This window comes from Oncorhynchus nerka, unplaced genomic scaffold (genome assembly GCF_034236695.1).
Source record: "Oncorhynchus nerka isolate Pitt River unplaced genomic scaffold, Oner_Uvic_2.0 unplaced_scaffold_1261, whole genome shotgun sequence".
NCBI classification, from domain to species: Eukaryota; Metazoa; Chordata; class Actinopteri; order Salmoniformes; family Salmonidae; genus Oncorhynchus; species Oncorhynchus nerka.
The window spans coordinates 24,263-38,639 of NW_027040080.1; the positions used below are offsets into that span (position 1 = coordinate 24,263).

The 14,377-nt window shown below is 42.6% G+C and overlaps 1 long non-coding RNA gene across 1 annotated transcript; it reads right to left on the bottom strand.

Moving 5' to 3' along the window:
- Positions 1–3,029: 3,029 nt before the first annotated feature.
- LOC135569011 (uncharacterized) lies at positions 3,030–3,537 on the bottom strand. Its single transcript, XR_010462799.1, has 3 exons — positions 3,429–3,537; positions 3,189–3,279; positions 3,030–3,101 (listed from the first exon to the last, which is right to left on the bottom strand). It is a non-coding gene; the product is annotated as an uncharacterized LOC135569011 (long non-coding RNA).
- Between the last annotated feature and the right edge of the window lie 10,840 nt (positions 3,538–14,377).

Sequence of the window (14,377 nt, forward strand, 5' to 3'; positions counted from 1 at the left end):
AGCTGAGGATGCCTGGTCATTCTTTAAAAGTAACTTCCTCTCCATTTTAGATAAGCATGCTCCGTTCAAAAAATGCAGAACTAAGAACAGATACAGCCCTTGGTTCACTCCAGACCTGACTGCCCTCGACCAGCACAAAAACATCCTGTGGCGGACTGCAATAGCATCGAATAGTCCCCGTGATATGCAACTGTTCAGGGAAGTCAGGAACCAATACACGCAGTCAGTCAGGAAAGCTAAGGCCAGCTTCTTCAGGCAGAAGTTTGCATCCTGTAGCTCCAACTCCAAAAAGTTCTGAGACACTGTGAAGTCCATGGAGAACAAGAGCACCTCCTCCCAGCTGCCCACTGCACTGAGGCTAGGTAACACGGTCACCACCGATAAATCCATGATTATCGAAAACTTCAATAAGCATTTCTCAACGGCTGGCCATGCCTTCCGCCTGGCTACTCCAACCTCGGCCAACAGCGAGCCTGGCAGTCTCTATGGGGGTGCCACAGGGTTCAATTCTCGGGCCGACTCTTTTCTCTGTATATATCAATGATGTTGCTCTTGCTGCGGGCGATTCCCTGATCCACCTCTACGCAGACGACACCATTCTATATACTTTCGGCCCGTCATTGGACACTGTGCTATCTAACCTCCAAACGAGCTTCAATGCCATACAACACTCCTTCCGTGGCCTCCAACTGCTCTTAAACGCTAGTAAAACCAAATGCATGCTTTTCAACCGATCGCTACCTGCACCCGCATGCCCGACTAGCATCACCACCCTGGATGGTTCCGACCTTGAATATGTGGACATCTATAAGTACCTAGGTGTCTGGCTAGACTGCAAACTCTCCTTCCAGACTCATATCAAACATCTCCAATCGAAAATCAAATCAAGAGTCGGCTTTCTATTCCGCAACAAAGCCTCCTTCACTCACGTCGCCAAGCTTACCCTAGTAAAACTGACTATCCTACCGATCCTCGACTTCGGCGATGTCATCTACAAAATGGCTTCCAACACTCTACTCAGCAAACTGGATGCAGTCTATCACAGTGCCATCCGTTTTGTCACTAAAGCACCTTATACCACCCACCACTGCGACTTGTATGCTCTAGTCGGCTGGCCCTCGCTACATATTCGTCGCCAGACCCACTGGCTCCAGGTCATCTACAAGTCCATGCTAGGTAAAGCTCCGCCTTATCTCAGTTCACTGGTCACGATGGCAACACCCATCCGTAGCACGCGCTCCAGCAGGTGTATCTCACTGATCATCCCTAAAGCCAACACCTCATTTGGCCGCCTTTCGTTCCAGTACTCTGCTGCCTGTGACTGGAACAAATTGCAAAAATCGCTGAAGTTGGAGTCTTTTATCTCCCTCACCAACTTCAAACATCAGCTATCTGAGCAGCTAACCGATCGCTGCAGCTGTACATAGTCTATTGGTAAATAGCCCACCCATTTTCACCTACCTCATCCCCATACTGTTTTTATTTATTTACTTTTCTGCTCTTTTGCACACCAATATCTCTACCTGTACATGACCATCTGATCATTTATCACTCCAGTGTTAATCTGCAAAATTGTAATTATTCGCCTACCTCATGCCTTTTGCACACATTGTATATAGACTCCCCATGTGTAACCCATGTGTAACTCCATGTGTAACTCTGTGTTGTCTGTTCACACTGCTATGCTTTATCTTGGCCAGGTCGCAGTTGCAAATGAGAACTTGTTCTCAACTAGCCTACCTGGTTAAATAAAGGTGAAATAAAAAATAAAAAATTTAACCAGGTAGGCCAGTTGAGAACAAGTACTCATTTACAACCTCGACCTGGCCAAGATAAAGCAAACCAGACAACAATCAACAACACAGAGTTACATATGGAATAAACAAACGTATCCAGAAAGACTCTGAAATCACTGCCAACTGTGATTCCAACATTTGTTGTGAATACTTATGTAAATTAGATATTTCTGTATTTCATTTTCAATAAATGAGCAAAAATACCTATAAACATGTTTTCACTTTGTCATTGTGGGGGTAATGTGTGTAGATAAGTGACAAATGTTTTTTTCCCCATTTTGAATTCAGGATGTAGCTTATTAGAAGATCCAGGATATGTTTCTGCTGTTATCAAGCTCATTCTCAAGACGGTACGTCTAGTGTGTGTGTGTGGATATGTGTACTACTATTACTGCTCAATCTGATGTAATTTGCTCTGCATCTGTATTATGGTCAATTCACGTTGTTCACACTGAATAGAAACACGAAATAAAACAATATTATGAAACATGTATGATGTAATTGAAACACTGCTAAACATATAAGATTAACAAAAAACGACTAAACATGTCTTATGCTTGATAGTTTATTGGAGGATCACAATATGACAAGTCAACCATACAACCATACAATTATTTATCCACTAACTTGACCAATCAACTATCATGTGTCAGGACATGTTTATGGATAAAACATATATTCTTCAGAATGTTGATGAGTTCTTCTCAGTACCAAAGTACCAATTAACTGTATTACTGTTATTTGTTTTGACAATCATTGATGGATGGATGTTGGAATGATTCACTGAGGTAATGTTAGTGATGACTTCAGAGGTGATAGTTGATTCCATATGGAGACTGAAAATGATCCTTGGCATCCCCATGCTGGTCGCTTCTCACCCAATAAGGTCCTTGGCTACGTTCCAAAGCTCGCCCCAAACTGTCGAATACAGTTTAAATCATCATTGTGGAAAATACCTTTTTTTAAAGCTAAACATTTGAAAATGACTCCAACATTTTTAAAACATATCACAATTATAAGTGACTACCTTTTAAACTTACTGTTGTAAGACCAGTATAGATAGATAGATAGATAGATAGATAGATAGATAGATAGATAGATAGATAGATAGATAGATAGATAGATAGATAGATAGATAGATAGATAGATAGATAGATAGATAGATAGATAGATAGATAGATAGATAGATAGATAGATAGATAGATAGCTCATGGTGCTTCATCTTCTGAGGGGCTGGTCTTCAGAGTAGCCAACTTTGCCAAAAGGCAGCCTTTCCATCTTTTACATCATCCTCCTGCAGGAGAGCTGAGGAAGAAAGATTTTTAATTTGACTAGATTTTATCAGATTAAACCCGGGCAGTAAAGTAGTACACATTTACAAACAAGACATACCTTCCTCAGAGTTATCTTCATTGAGGGAGCTTGCTAACAGGACACCCACTAGAGCGAACAGCAGTAACATACTCTGGATCTTCATCCTTTACTAAAGCACATAGAGCACAACTTGTTAACACACACACACACAGACGTCCACCTACACCTCTCCATCCATTCCTACCTGTCCACTTGTATACACCTGCCCACTTCTATATACACCTTTGCAAAGAAGATTCTCAGTGAAAACAAAAATACCTCTTTCAGTTGGACGATGCTGTCTGATTGATGGCTGTTTATCTGGATGATGTCTTCTGGATGTCAGTAGTAGTGTGGTGTCTCTCTGCCCTCTGCAGCCCTGTTTTATACTCTTTCTGCAGATACTGTACCTGCCCCAACCACCCATCCACACCTCTCACAGCCGATTAACAACCAAAATGACATTACAGCCATGGCGGTAACCGCAGTCATGCACAGCCTGAAGTTTATGACCTCCCTCCAGGCAAAACGTCTGTCAATATTATGGTTTCCTAGTTATTTCATCTGAATCTGTGACCTGGAGCTTGGATAGACTTGAATTTATAAATGGTGGTAGCACTTTATTTTAAGGCTGTATCCATAATCCATTCATAACACATTTATGAATCCAATCATTACACCTTTTATTTATTTTATTGAAACTTTATTTAACCAGGTTAGTCTCGTTAAAATAGAAATCTCATATTCAAGAGAGACCTGGAACAAGACAGCAGCGTCAAATCATATTGTATTTGTTACATAGGCCGAAAACAACAGGTGTAGGTAGACCTTACAGTGAAATGCTTACTTACGAGCCCTTAACCAACAATGTCATTTTAAGAAAAATAAGTGTTAAGAAAGTATTTACAATAAAGAAATGGATGTAAAAAAATGACAAAAAACAAAAAGAGGAAGACGAAAAATAGATAACTAACAAATAATTAAGGAGTATCAATAAAAAAAACAGCTAGGGTGGCTGGAATCTTTGGAAATCTTTCGAGCCTTCCTCTGACACCGCCTGGTATAGATGTCCTGGATGGCTGGAAGCTTGGCCCCAGTGATGTACTGGGCTGTATGCACTACCCCCTGTAGCAACTTGTGGTCGGAGGCCTAGCAGTTGTCATACCAGGCGGTGATGCAACCAATCGCAGTTGCCATACCAGGCAGTGATACAACCAATCAGGATGTTCTCGATGGTGCAGCTGTTTCACTTTTTGAGGATCTGAGGACCCATGCCAAATCTTTTCATTCTCCTGAAGGGGAATAGGCATTGTTGTGCCCTCTTCACGAATGTCTTGTTGTGTTTGGACCATAGTTTGTTGGTGATGTGGACACCAAGGAACTTGAAGCTCTCAACCTGCTCCACTACAGCCCTGTCGATGAGAATGTGGGCGTGCTCGGCCCTCCTTTTCCTGTAGTCCACAATCTTCTCCTTTGTCTTGATCACGTTGAGGAAGATGTTGTTATCCTGGCCCCATACTGCCAGGTTATGACCTCCTCCCATAGGCTGTCTCATCGTTGTCGGTGATCAGGCCTACCAATGTTGTGTCATTGGCAAATTTAATGATGGTGTTGGATTCATGCTTGGCCATGCAATCATGGGTGAACAGGGAGTACAGGAGAGAACTGAGCACTCACCCCTGAGGGGCCCCCGTGTTGAGGATCAACGTGGCAGATGTGTTGTTACCTACCCTTACCACCTGGGGGCGGCCCGTCAGGAAGTCTATGATCCAGTTTCATAGGGAGGTGTTTAGTCCTAGGGACCTTAGCTTAGTGATGAGCTTTGAGGGCACTATGGTGTTGAACACTGAGCTGTAGTCAATGAATAGCATTCTCACGTAGGTGTTCCTTTTGTCCAGATGGGAAAGGGCAGTGTGGAGTGCAATAGAGATTGCATCATCTGAGGATCTATTGAGGCAGTATGCAAATTGATGTGGGTCTAGCGTCTCTGGGATAATGGTGTTGATGTGAGCCATGACCAGCCTTTCAAAGCACTTCATGGCTACAGATGTGAGTGCTACGGGTCGGTAGTCATTTTGTCAGGTTACCTTGGTGTTCTTGGGCACAGTTATGGCTGTCTGCTTGAAACATGTTGGTATTACAGACTCGGTCATGGACAGGTTGAAAATGTCAGTGAAGACACTTGCCAGCTGGTCAGCACACGCTCGGAGTACACGTCCTGGTAATCCACCTGTTTCAAGGTTACTCACATCGGCTACGAGAGAGCGTAATCACAGTCGTCCGGAACATGCTCTCATGCATGCTTCAGTGTTGCTTGCCTCGAAGCGAGCATAGAAGTAATTTAGCTCGTCTGGTAGGCTCAACCCATCAGTTTCAGACAAACAGCCACATGACATGAACCATATATCAATATAACAAGCTGCACGTCAGTAATGTACACAACACAAGTCAGAAAAAAACTGAATGCAATTGGCTTGGAGGGAATTCCAATACAAGGGGACTGATTAGTGAAAATACTTGTTCCAAGCTCTGTACATTTGTTCAGGACTGTTAGCTTAAAACTGGTATCTGAGCTTGTAAGTGTTTTAATTTCGGGCTAATAGAGAACAGATAAAATTACAGTTTTTCTAAAATGGCTTTCTATATAAGAATGTACCAGTGTTATAGCCTGTGTGTTGCTAGCTATGTCCACTCGACAGCAATGTAGACATCACATGATACAGTCAAGAGCCTTCAGTGTATTTATTGAGGCTTGACCTTAAATAGTATTACTATAGTCCAACACAGATGGAAAAGTACAATGAATCATCTACTTTATGGTGGCAAAGGAAAAACGAAAATTGTGCCCGTAGTAAAGCCCAATACGCAGCTTGCTTTTACCAACAAGTTTCTCTACATGGGGTGTGAAGCTCAAATTCTAATCCACTGATCTCCTAAATAATTTAATGTTATTACTTGTTCCATGGAATGTCCATCCGAGGTAGTAATGACATGGTTTCAGAGTGTTTAGCTTTGGAAAATACTAGGCATTTGTTTTAGAGGAATTATGAACAAGCTTCAGATGGTACGGATCGTGTTGAATGATGTGTTGAATGATGTTAAAAGTTGTGAGCTTTTTCAAAAGCCAAACTGCTGCTACTCGAGTAGAGAATAGTGTAATCCACATCTCCATATGTTTTTTAATTTTTTCAAAATTAAGTTAAGAACAAATTATTATTTTCAATGACAGCCTAGTGGGCTAACTGCCTGTTCAGGGGTAGCACATCAGATGTGTATCTTGTCAGCTCAGGGATTTGAACTCGCAACCTTCAGGTTACTAGTCCAACACACTAACCACTAGGCTACCCTGCCGTCTTCCAATGCTGTTGAAATAGTAGGTGTATTCATAAGCTGGAAGTTTAAGTATTTAGTGTTGTCGTCCATTAGTTCACTCCAATTCAGGAAGGGGTGGTAGGGTAGGGAAAAAAATAAAGGAACATATATTAAAAAACAATATATATATTTATATATTTATTTTAAAAAATCTATGGGGGATTTGAAATTATGCAGACAATTACATTGATAGAAGCCACAATCTATATGCAATAATGAAGCTGATCCACCCCTTAAAAAAGAAAGGAAAACAGCATGATCACTTTCATTGTTGTATTCCTTCTTGCAACTATCTATGCGTTCACCTTTTGCCCTTCGTTTGTGGACTTCAGTGCAGAACATATGAGCTGTCTGTGAACAAGCAAAAATAACTTTCATAGCCAACATAGATACTAGAAATACAAGTAAAAGTACAACTAAATATAGCTATCTCTCTCTTTCTCTAGCTTCTACTTCATTTTTAAAGAAATTAATTTGTTCAAAACTGTTCAACCACTGTGTTTCTCTCTCTTTGACTCAACCACTCACCACATTTTATATACTGCAGTGCTAGCTAGCTGTAGCTTATGCTTTCAGTACTAGAATGATTCTCTGATTCTTTGATTGGGTGGACAACATGTCAGTTCATGACTGCAAGAGCTCTAATAGGTTGGAGGACGTCCCCTAGAAGTTGTTATAATTACTGTGTATGTCTATGGAAGGGGGTGCGAACCATGAGCCTCCTTGGTTTTGTATTATCAGAAAATGTTATTCATTGGACCTTTCATGTGACTGAGAGACTGCTTATCAACATGGCAATCACTTGCTCTCTCGACTGTCAGTGGAACATCTTATGGATCAATTTTGCGAATGTCTATTTTCTCAATTACTTTTGGAGAAACAGAAACTTTTGGAGAATCAGCCATTTTTTGGTAAAGTTCTATTTTCACAGGAAACGAGAGGGAGCTTGGTTAGGAAATCTCAGGATCCCGGTTTCTGGCATTAATCCCTAGTGTGTTATGTGTGCTGCCATGTTGTCTTGTATTTCAGCAGAAAATAGCAGAAAATAATTATGTTTAACTTGCCAATATCCTGTAGAAGGAGGATCTGATGTATGTTGCAACTTCAATACCTGGCCTAGAGTGTGTTCTGGCATGAACCATCTGGTGTAACTGTAATGTCAAGCAACAGCGTGTTCTGTGACATGATATGCCAATATCCATCATTAGTTCTCAGGAAACTAAAAACATGGTAAATGAATAAAGAAAGTGGTAAATACATTTGTTAATCTAGCCAAGCAGCAAACAAATTGAGATGAGTCTCTCGGGAAAATATTTAACTATGAATGTTATTTTGTGAAAAATGAGTAAAATAGAGTGCTGTTAACCTCTCTTGGGTAAGGGGCAGTATTTTTACGTACGGATGAAAAGCATGCCCAAAGAAAACTCTCTGTTACTCAGGACCAGAAGCTAGGATATGCATATAATTTGGATAGAAAACACTAAAGTTTATAAAACTATTAAAAGTATGTATGTGAGTATAACAGAACTGATATGGCAGGCGAAACCCCGAGGACAAACCATACTCCCCCAAAGAAATTAAGCCTACCACTGTTTTCAATGGCTGTCTCTTTTATTATAAGGTGAAATCCTCCCAGATTGCAGTTCCTAGGGCTTCCACCAGATGTCAACAGTCTTTAGAAAGAGTTTCTTGCTGGATTTTTGAAAAATGAGCCAGAAATTGTAGTTTTTCTAGGTGGCTTCCATTTTGGCTGTAGTGTTTCCAAGCGCGTGGAAGAGAGCGCGTTCTTTGGTATTTTTCTCCGGTAAAGACAATAACGATTCTCCGTCTTAAATTGTATCATTTATTTACGTATTAGGGTACCTAAGGTTTGATTATAAACATTGTTTGACTTGTTTGGAAAAGATTATTAGTAACGTTTGGGATTAATTTTGTATGCATTTTGATGGAGGGAAACTGGGTGGATTATTGACTGAAGAGCGCCAGCTAAACTGAGTTTTTTTGGATATAAAGGACATTATTGAACAAAAGGACCATTTGTGATGTATCTGGGACATTTTGGAGTGCCAACAGAAGAAGATCATCAAAGGTAAGGCATTTATTATATCACTATTTCTGACTTTCGTGGCACACCTGCCTGGCTGAAATATGTTTTTCATGCTTTTGTTTGCTTTCGCAGTAAAGCCTTTTTGAAATCTGACGCAGCGTGTGGATTAACAAGAAGTTAACTTTATTTTGATATATTACACATGTGATTTTATGAAAGTTAAATATTTATAATTCTGTAGTTTGAATTTTGCGCTCTGCAATTTCACTGGATGTTGGCCAGGTGGGATGCTACCGTCCCACCTGGCCATAAGAAGTTAAACCCAATTCGGGGAAAAAACTATTTTTAGTACACAAAATGTCTTCCCGCTTCACAAGAGCATCTCTCCCCCTCTTTTCTCTTTCTCTCCTCCGCAACAATGGAAAAAACCTGAGAAGCCCTCTGCACACCAATCATAGTCCATATAGATTGGTCCAAACCGAGCACGCACTCTTCACGTGAACAGAAACTGTCCCAACATATTTAAAGTAGCAGTATATAATAAGTTAACCAACATAGGCTCAACTGCTGTAGTAAAACGTAGAGTTTATGGAAATAAACAAATCTGATTAAATGTATACAACATATACAAAATATACATCCACATATTATTAGTTAAACCATAACTCTAAATAATGTTTTAACAGGGGATGACACTAGCATATAATGGGCTTTTGAAGACCAGAACACTCTATGGCCACAGCTTCTATTAATTACATTAAAGACCACAAAACTATTATTGTAAATTGCCTTAGAAAATAATTATGTTTAACTTGCTGATATACGTTAGATGGAGGATCTGATGTATGATTCAAATTCAATACCTGGCCTAGAGCGTGTTCTAGCCCGGACAACCTGGTGTAACTGTATTGTCATGCCAACAGCATGTTCTGTTCCAAGATACACAGATATCATTCATTCGTTCCCAGTAAACCAAAAACCTGTTAAATTAAATAATAAAGGAATTAACTTCACCACTGTCTTTATTTACCATGTTCCTAGCATATAATGGGCCTTTGAAGAACACAACACTCTATGACCACAACCTCACATCAAAGAACACAAGACTATAAGGTCTTTCAGATAAGACTGTTATGATCGAGATGGATTATATCCACATCAACATGCATAACAAAATGTCTACATCATATCCCAATTCTTCCGGTCCACCACCCTGCGTAGCATGCTTTTGATGGTTTTATTCAGCCATTCACACAGCCCGTCCGTCTTGTGGTTATAAACATGGGTTCTCATTTGTTTGATCATAAATAACTGACACAGGTCCTTCATCATTCTGGACATGAACGGTGAGCCATGGTCGGTCATGGATGATGGTCGGGAGTCCCACTCGGGATGACATGAGATACAGATCTTTCGCTATGGCTTTTGTTGCCATCGACCTCAGGGGAATAGCCTCTGGGAGTGTCGTCATATAGTCCACCACAACCAAGATGAACTAATGTCCTCGTACCGAACACGGCAGGGGTCCCACCAGGTTCATGGCTATCCACTGAAACGGGGTCTCTATAATTGGGAAAGGGATAAGAGGGTTACTGTATATTCGCTTTTGAGCAGTACATTGACAGGGATCAAAAGATTTGCAATACTTAGCGAAATCTTGAGTAATCCTCAGCCAATAGAAATGCCCCAGCAACCGTTTGGTGGTCTTCTCCCTGGCGAGGTGACCCCTAGTACATATGTATGGGCCATGTGTAACAACATCTCTGTATGAACGGGGCACCATTAACAGTTCCTGCTCTACTCCTCTAAGTTTGGCCACCTTCCGAGCTGACACTCCTCCCATCTATCCTCTTCACTTTCCGCATAGACTGCCAAGGGTCAGGATCCCAGTGTTAAGCTGTTCAGAATTGGCCCATTAGCTCATCCGACAGGGTGAAGTTGTGCGTGTTGGGGCGGGGGAGGGTGCGCTCCTGGTCAGAGTCACATGACTCCGTGCCAAACCCCCTCTGGGTGCACTCTCTCGATGACTTCTGAAACACCTAGCATAACTGCTCCCTCTGGAGCTCGTTGACTTAACTCAGGACGGGGGTCTGGTTTGATCCGGCTCCCACTGGGTCACGCTCAAACCCCCTCCTGGTGTCCTCCTCCATGGTTTCCTGGAACAAGTTCCTCAGTCGGTCATCAGAGGAGTCTCATCTCCCCCTGGTCTAACGAGGAATACTGTTTGCCCTGCCACACCTCCTTAGCTTCATCCCGTCCCTTCCCATGCGGTGTGCACCTCTGGGTGGGCTCTAGGTGCGCCAGTGCTTGGTGATTAGGGTTGTTCGGTCACCGTGATCTATCGGGGCCACTCCCTCACTGCGCCTTCCGCTACATAAGCGGGAACAACACCGACGATCAGGGTGGTCTTCCCGCAGGGGTATGGAAGCTGACTCGGGCTGTTTGGTAACGTTTGGTATACCCTTATCAGACGAATAATTTGGTAGAGATGGCCCCTCAGGGATTCCTCTTTGGTGCACTTCCAGTCTTGAAACTTTTGAGCCCAGTCTCCGGGATTCAGCTGATAGCGGGACTGAATCTCCGCCTTCAAACTCTGCCTTCACACCCCCAGCCCCAAACTCAATGTCGAAGTACGTCACCTGTGCTTTGCCTGTGAGCAGGGGGGCAAGGAATCCTTCCCAGTCGTCCTGAGGCCATCTCTCTTACTGAGTCAATCATTTGAAGGCCAGAAAATAGGTCTCCACATCATCGTCCTCCGACAGACGTGGAATCAGCGCGCTGACGTTGGGCATCCTACGATTCCTGGGAGATGGTCTGTCTGCTAGTTCGGACATGAGGAGGTCTAGGGTCTCCTGTTGGGTGATGGCGCAGGCCATTAGCTGACATAGCAACTCTTCGCTCATGCCTGTCAGCGGGTGTAGAGGGCTTCTGAAAGATAAAAAGAATCACAGCCACCGAAAAGGGGATTGATTGTGGTCTTGCCTCAAGGTGCCTTCATTCTCCACCAGTTGTGACGGATCAGCTAGTCTAAAAGACCCTTGCACAGGCGGGAGGCATGAAATGAACAGACCGGAGGCAGTGATTGTGGTTCATTGTCTATTGTCACTAAATAGGTTATTTCGCCCAACCAAATAATTGCAGTACAAGCTAGCGTTCAACGCTGAAACAACTGTGTAGAAATAATAAACATAAACTAAGGAGATGACCAAAAGGCCATGGCCAAAAAGGGAACACGAAACAACAAATGACTCCCTTTGTCTACACACAATATATACAGGGGTAACACTTCCCTCTATCTATAGCCTGCCTCCTTAATATAGAGCCAATGTATCTCAAATGAAGAAGCTTTCCCTGCGGTAGGAAGGTCGACATCCTCACAGATCCCTGTGTCTGCTCACAATACACCCTGAGCTCATCTCCTGGCACTCCTTTTCAGAGGGAGACACCAACACAATTAGTGGGCCGAGGTGTCTGTTAATTGGCTTCTTTTTTTATTTTTTATTTCACCTTCATTTAACCAGGTAAGCAAGTTGAGAACAACTTATAGTCAATAATACAGTAGATAAATAAGTCTATATACAATGTGAGCAATTGAGGTGAGATAAGAGAGGTAAAGGCAAAAAAAGGCCATGGTGGCGAAGTAAATACAATATAGCAAGTAAAACACTGGAATGGTAGATTTGCAGTGGAAGAATGTGCAAAGTAGAGATATAAATAATGGGGTGCAAAGGAGGTAAATAAATAAATACAGTAGGGAGAGAGTTAGTTGTTTGGGCTTAATTATAGATGGGCTATGTACAGGTGCAGTAATCTTTGAGCTGCTCTGACAGCTGGTGCTTAAAGCTAGTGAGGGAGATAAGTGTTTCCAGTTTCAGAGATTTTTGTAGTTCGTTCCAGTCATTGGTAGCAGAGAACTGGAAGGAGAGGCGGCCAAAGAAGGAATTGGCTTTGGGGATGACCAGTGAAATATACCTGCAGGAGTACATGCTACAGGTGGGTGCTGCTATGGTGACCAGCGAGCAGAGATAAGGGGGGACTTTATCTAGGAGCCAGTGGGTTTGGCGACGAGTATGACGAGAGGGCCAGCCAACGAGAACGTACAGGTCGCAGTGGTTGGTAGTATATGGGGCTTTGGTGACAAAACGGATGGCACTGTGATAGACTGCATCCAATTTATTGAGTAGGGTATTGGAAGCTATTTTGTAAATGACATCGCCGAAGTCGAGAATCGGTAGGATGGTCAGTTTTACAAGGGTATGTTTGGCAGCATGAGAGAAGGATGCTTTGTTGCGAAATAGGAAGAGAATTCTAGATTTAACTTTGGATTGGAGATGTTTGGATTGGAGAGTTTACAGTTTAACCAGACACCTAGATATTTGTAGCTGTCCACATATTCTAAGTCAGAACCGTCCAGAGTAGTGATGTTGGACGGGAGGGCAGGTGCGGGCAGTGATCTGTTGAAGAGCGTGCATTTAGTTTTACTTGTATTTAAGAGCAATTGGAGGCCACGGAAGGAGAGTTGTATGGCATTGAAGCTCGTCTGGAGGGTTGTTAACACAGTGTCCAAAGAAGGGCCAGAAGTATACAGAATGGTGTCGTCTGCATAGAGGTAGATCAGAGACTCACCAGCAGCTAGAGCGACATCAATGATGTATACAGAGAAGAGAGTCGGTCGGATTTGACACACTGAACTCTATCAGAGAAGTAGTTGGTGAACCAGGCGAGGCAATCAATTGAGAAACCAAGGCTATCGAGTCTGCCGATGAGGATGTGGTGATTGACAGAGTCGAAAGCCTTGGCCAGGTCAATGAATACGGCTGCACAGTATTGTTTCTTATCGATGGCGGTTTTAAGATATCGTTCAGCGTGGCTGAGGTGCACCCATGACCAGCTCTGAAACCAGATTGCATAGCGCAGAAGGTATGGTGGGATTCGAAATTGGTCGGTAATCTGTTTGATGAATTGGCTTTCGAAGACCTTAGAAAGGCAGGGTAGGATAGATATAGGTCTGTAGCAGTTTGGGTGAGAGTGTCCCCCCCTTTGAAGAGGGGGATGACCGCATCTGCTTTCCAATCTTTGGGAATCTCAGATGACACGAAAGAGAGGTTGAACAGGCAATTAATAGGGGTTGCAACAATTTCGGCAGATCATTTTAGAAAGAAAGGGTCCAGATTGTTTAGCCTGGCTGATTTGTAGGGGTCCAGATTTTGCAGTTCTTTCAGAACATTAGCTATCTGGATTTGGGTGAAGGAGAAATGGGGTCGACTTCGGCAACGGTGAGAGACTTGTTTCTGGAAAGGTGGATTTTATTTTTTAAATTTTGGGGGGAAAATTGGATTTTTAAAAGTAGAAGCTCGAATTGTTTGGGCACAGACCTGGATAGTATGACAGAACTCTGCAGGCTATCTCTGTAGTAGATTGCAACTCGGCCCCCTTTGGCGGTTCTATGTTGTCTGAAAATTTCTGAATCTTTGGTGGCCTTCCTAAGCCAGGATTCAGACACGGTGTAACGGCGTTCGTCTGTTGAAGGAAGAGAGTCAGACCGAAATGCAGCGTAATGGTTACTCATGACTTTATTGGAAAAAGTGACACATGAAATAACTAAACAAATAAGAAAACAACAAACGGAACGTGAAACCTAATTACAGCCTATCTGGTGAAACTACACAGAGACAGGAACAATCACCCACGAAATACCTAAATACGGTTCCCAATCAGAGACAACGAGAAATCACCTGACTCTGATTGAGAACCGCCTCAGGCAGCCAAGCCTATACAACACCCCTAATCAGCCGCGATCCCAAATACT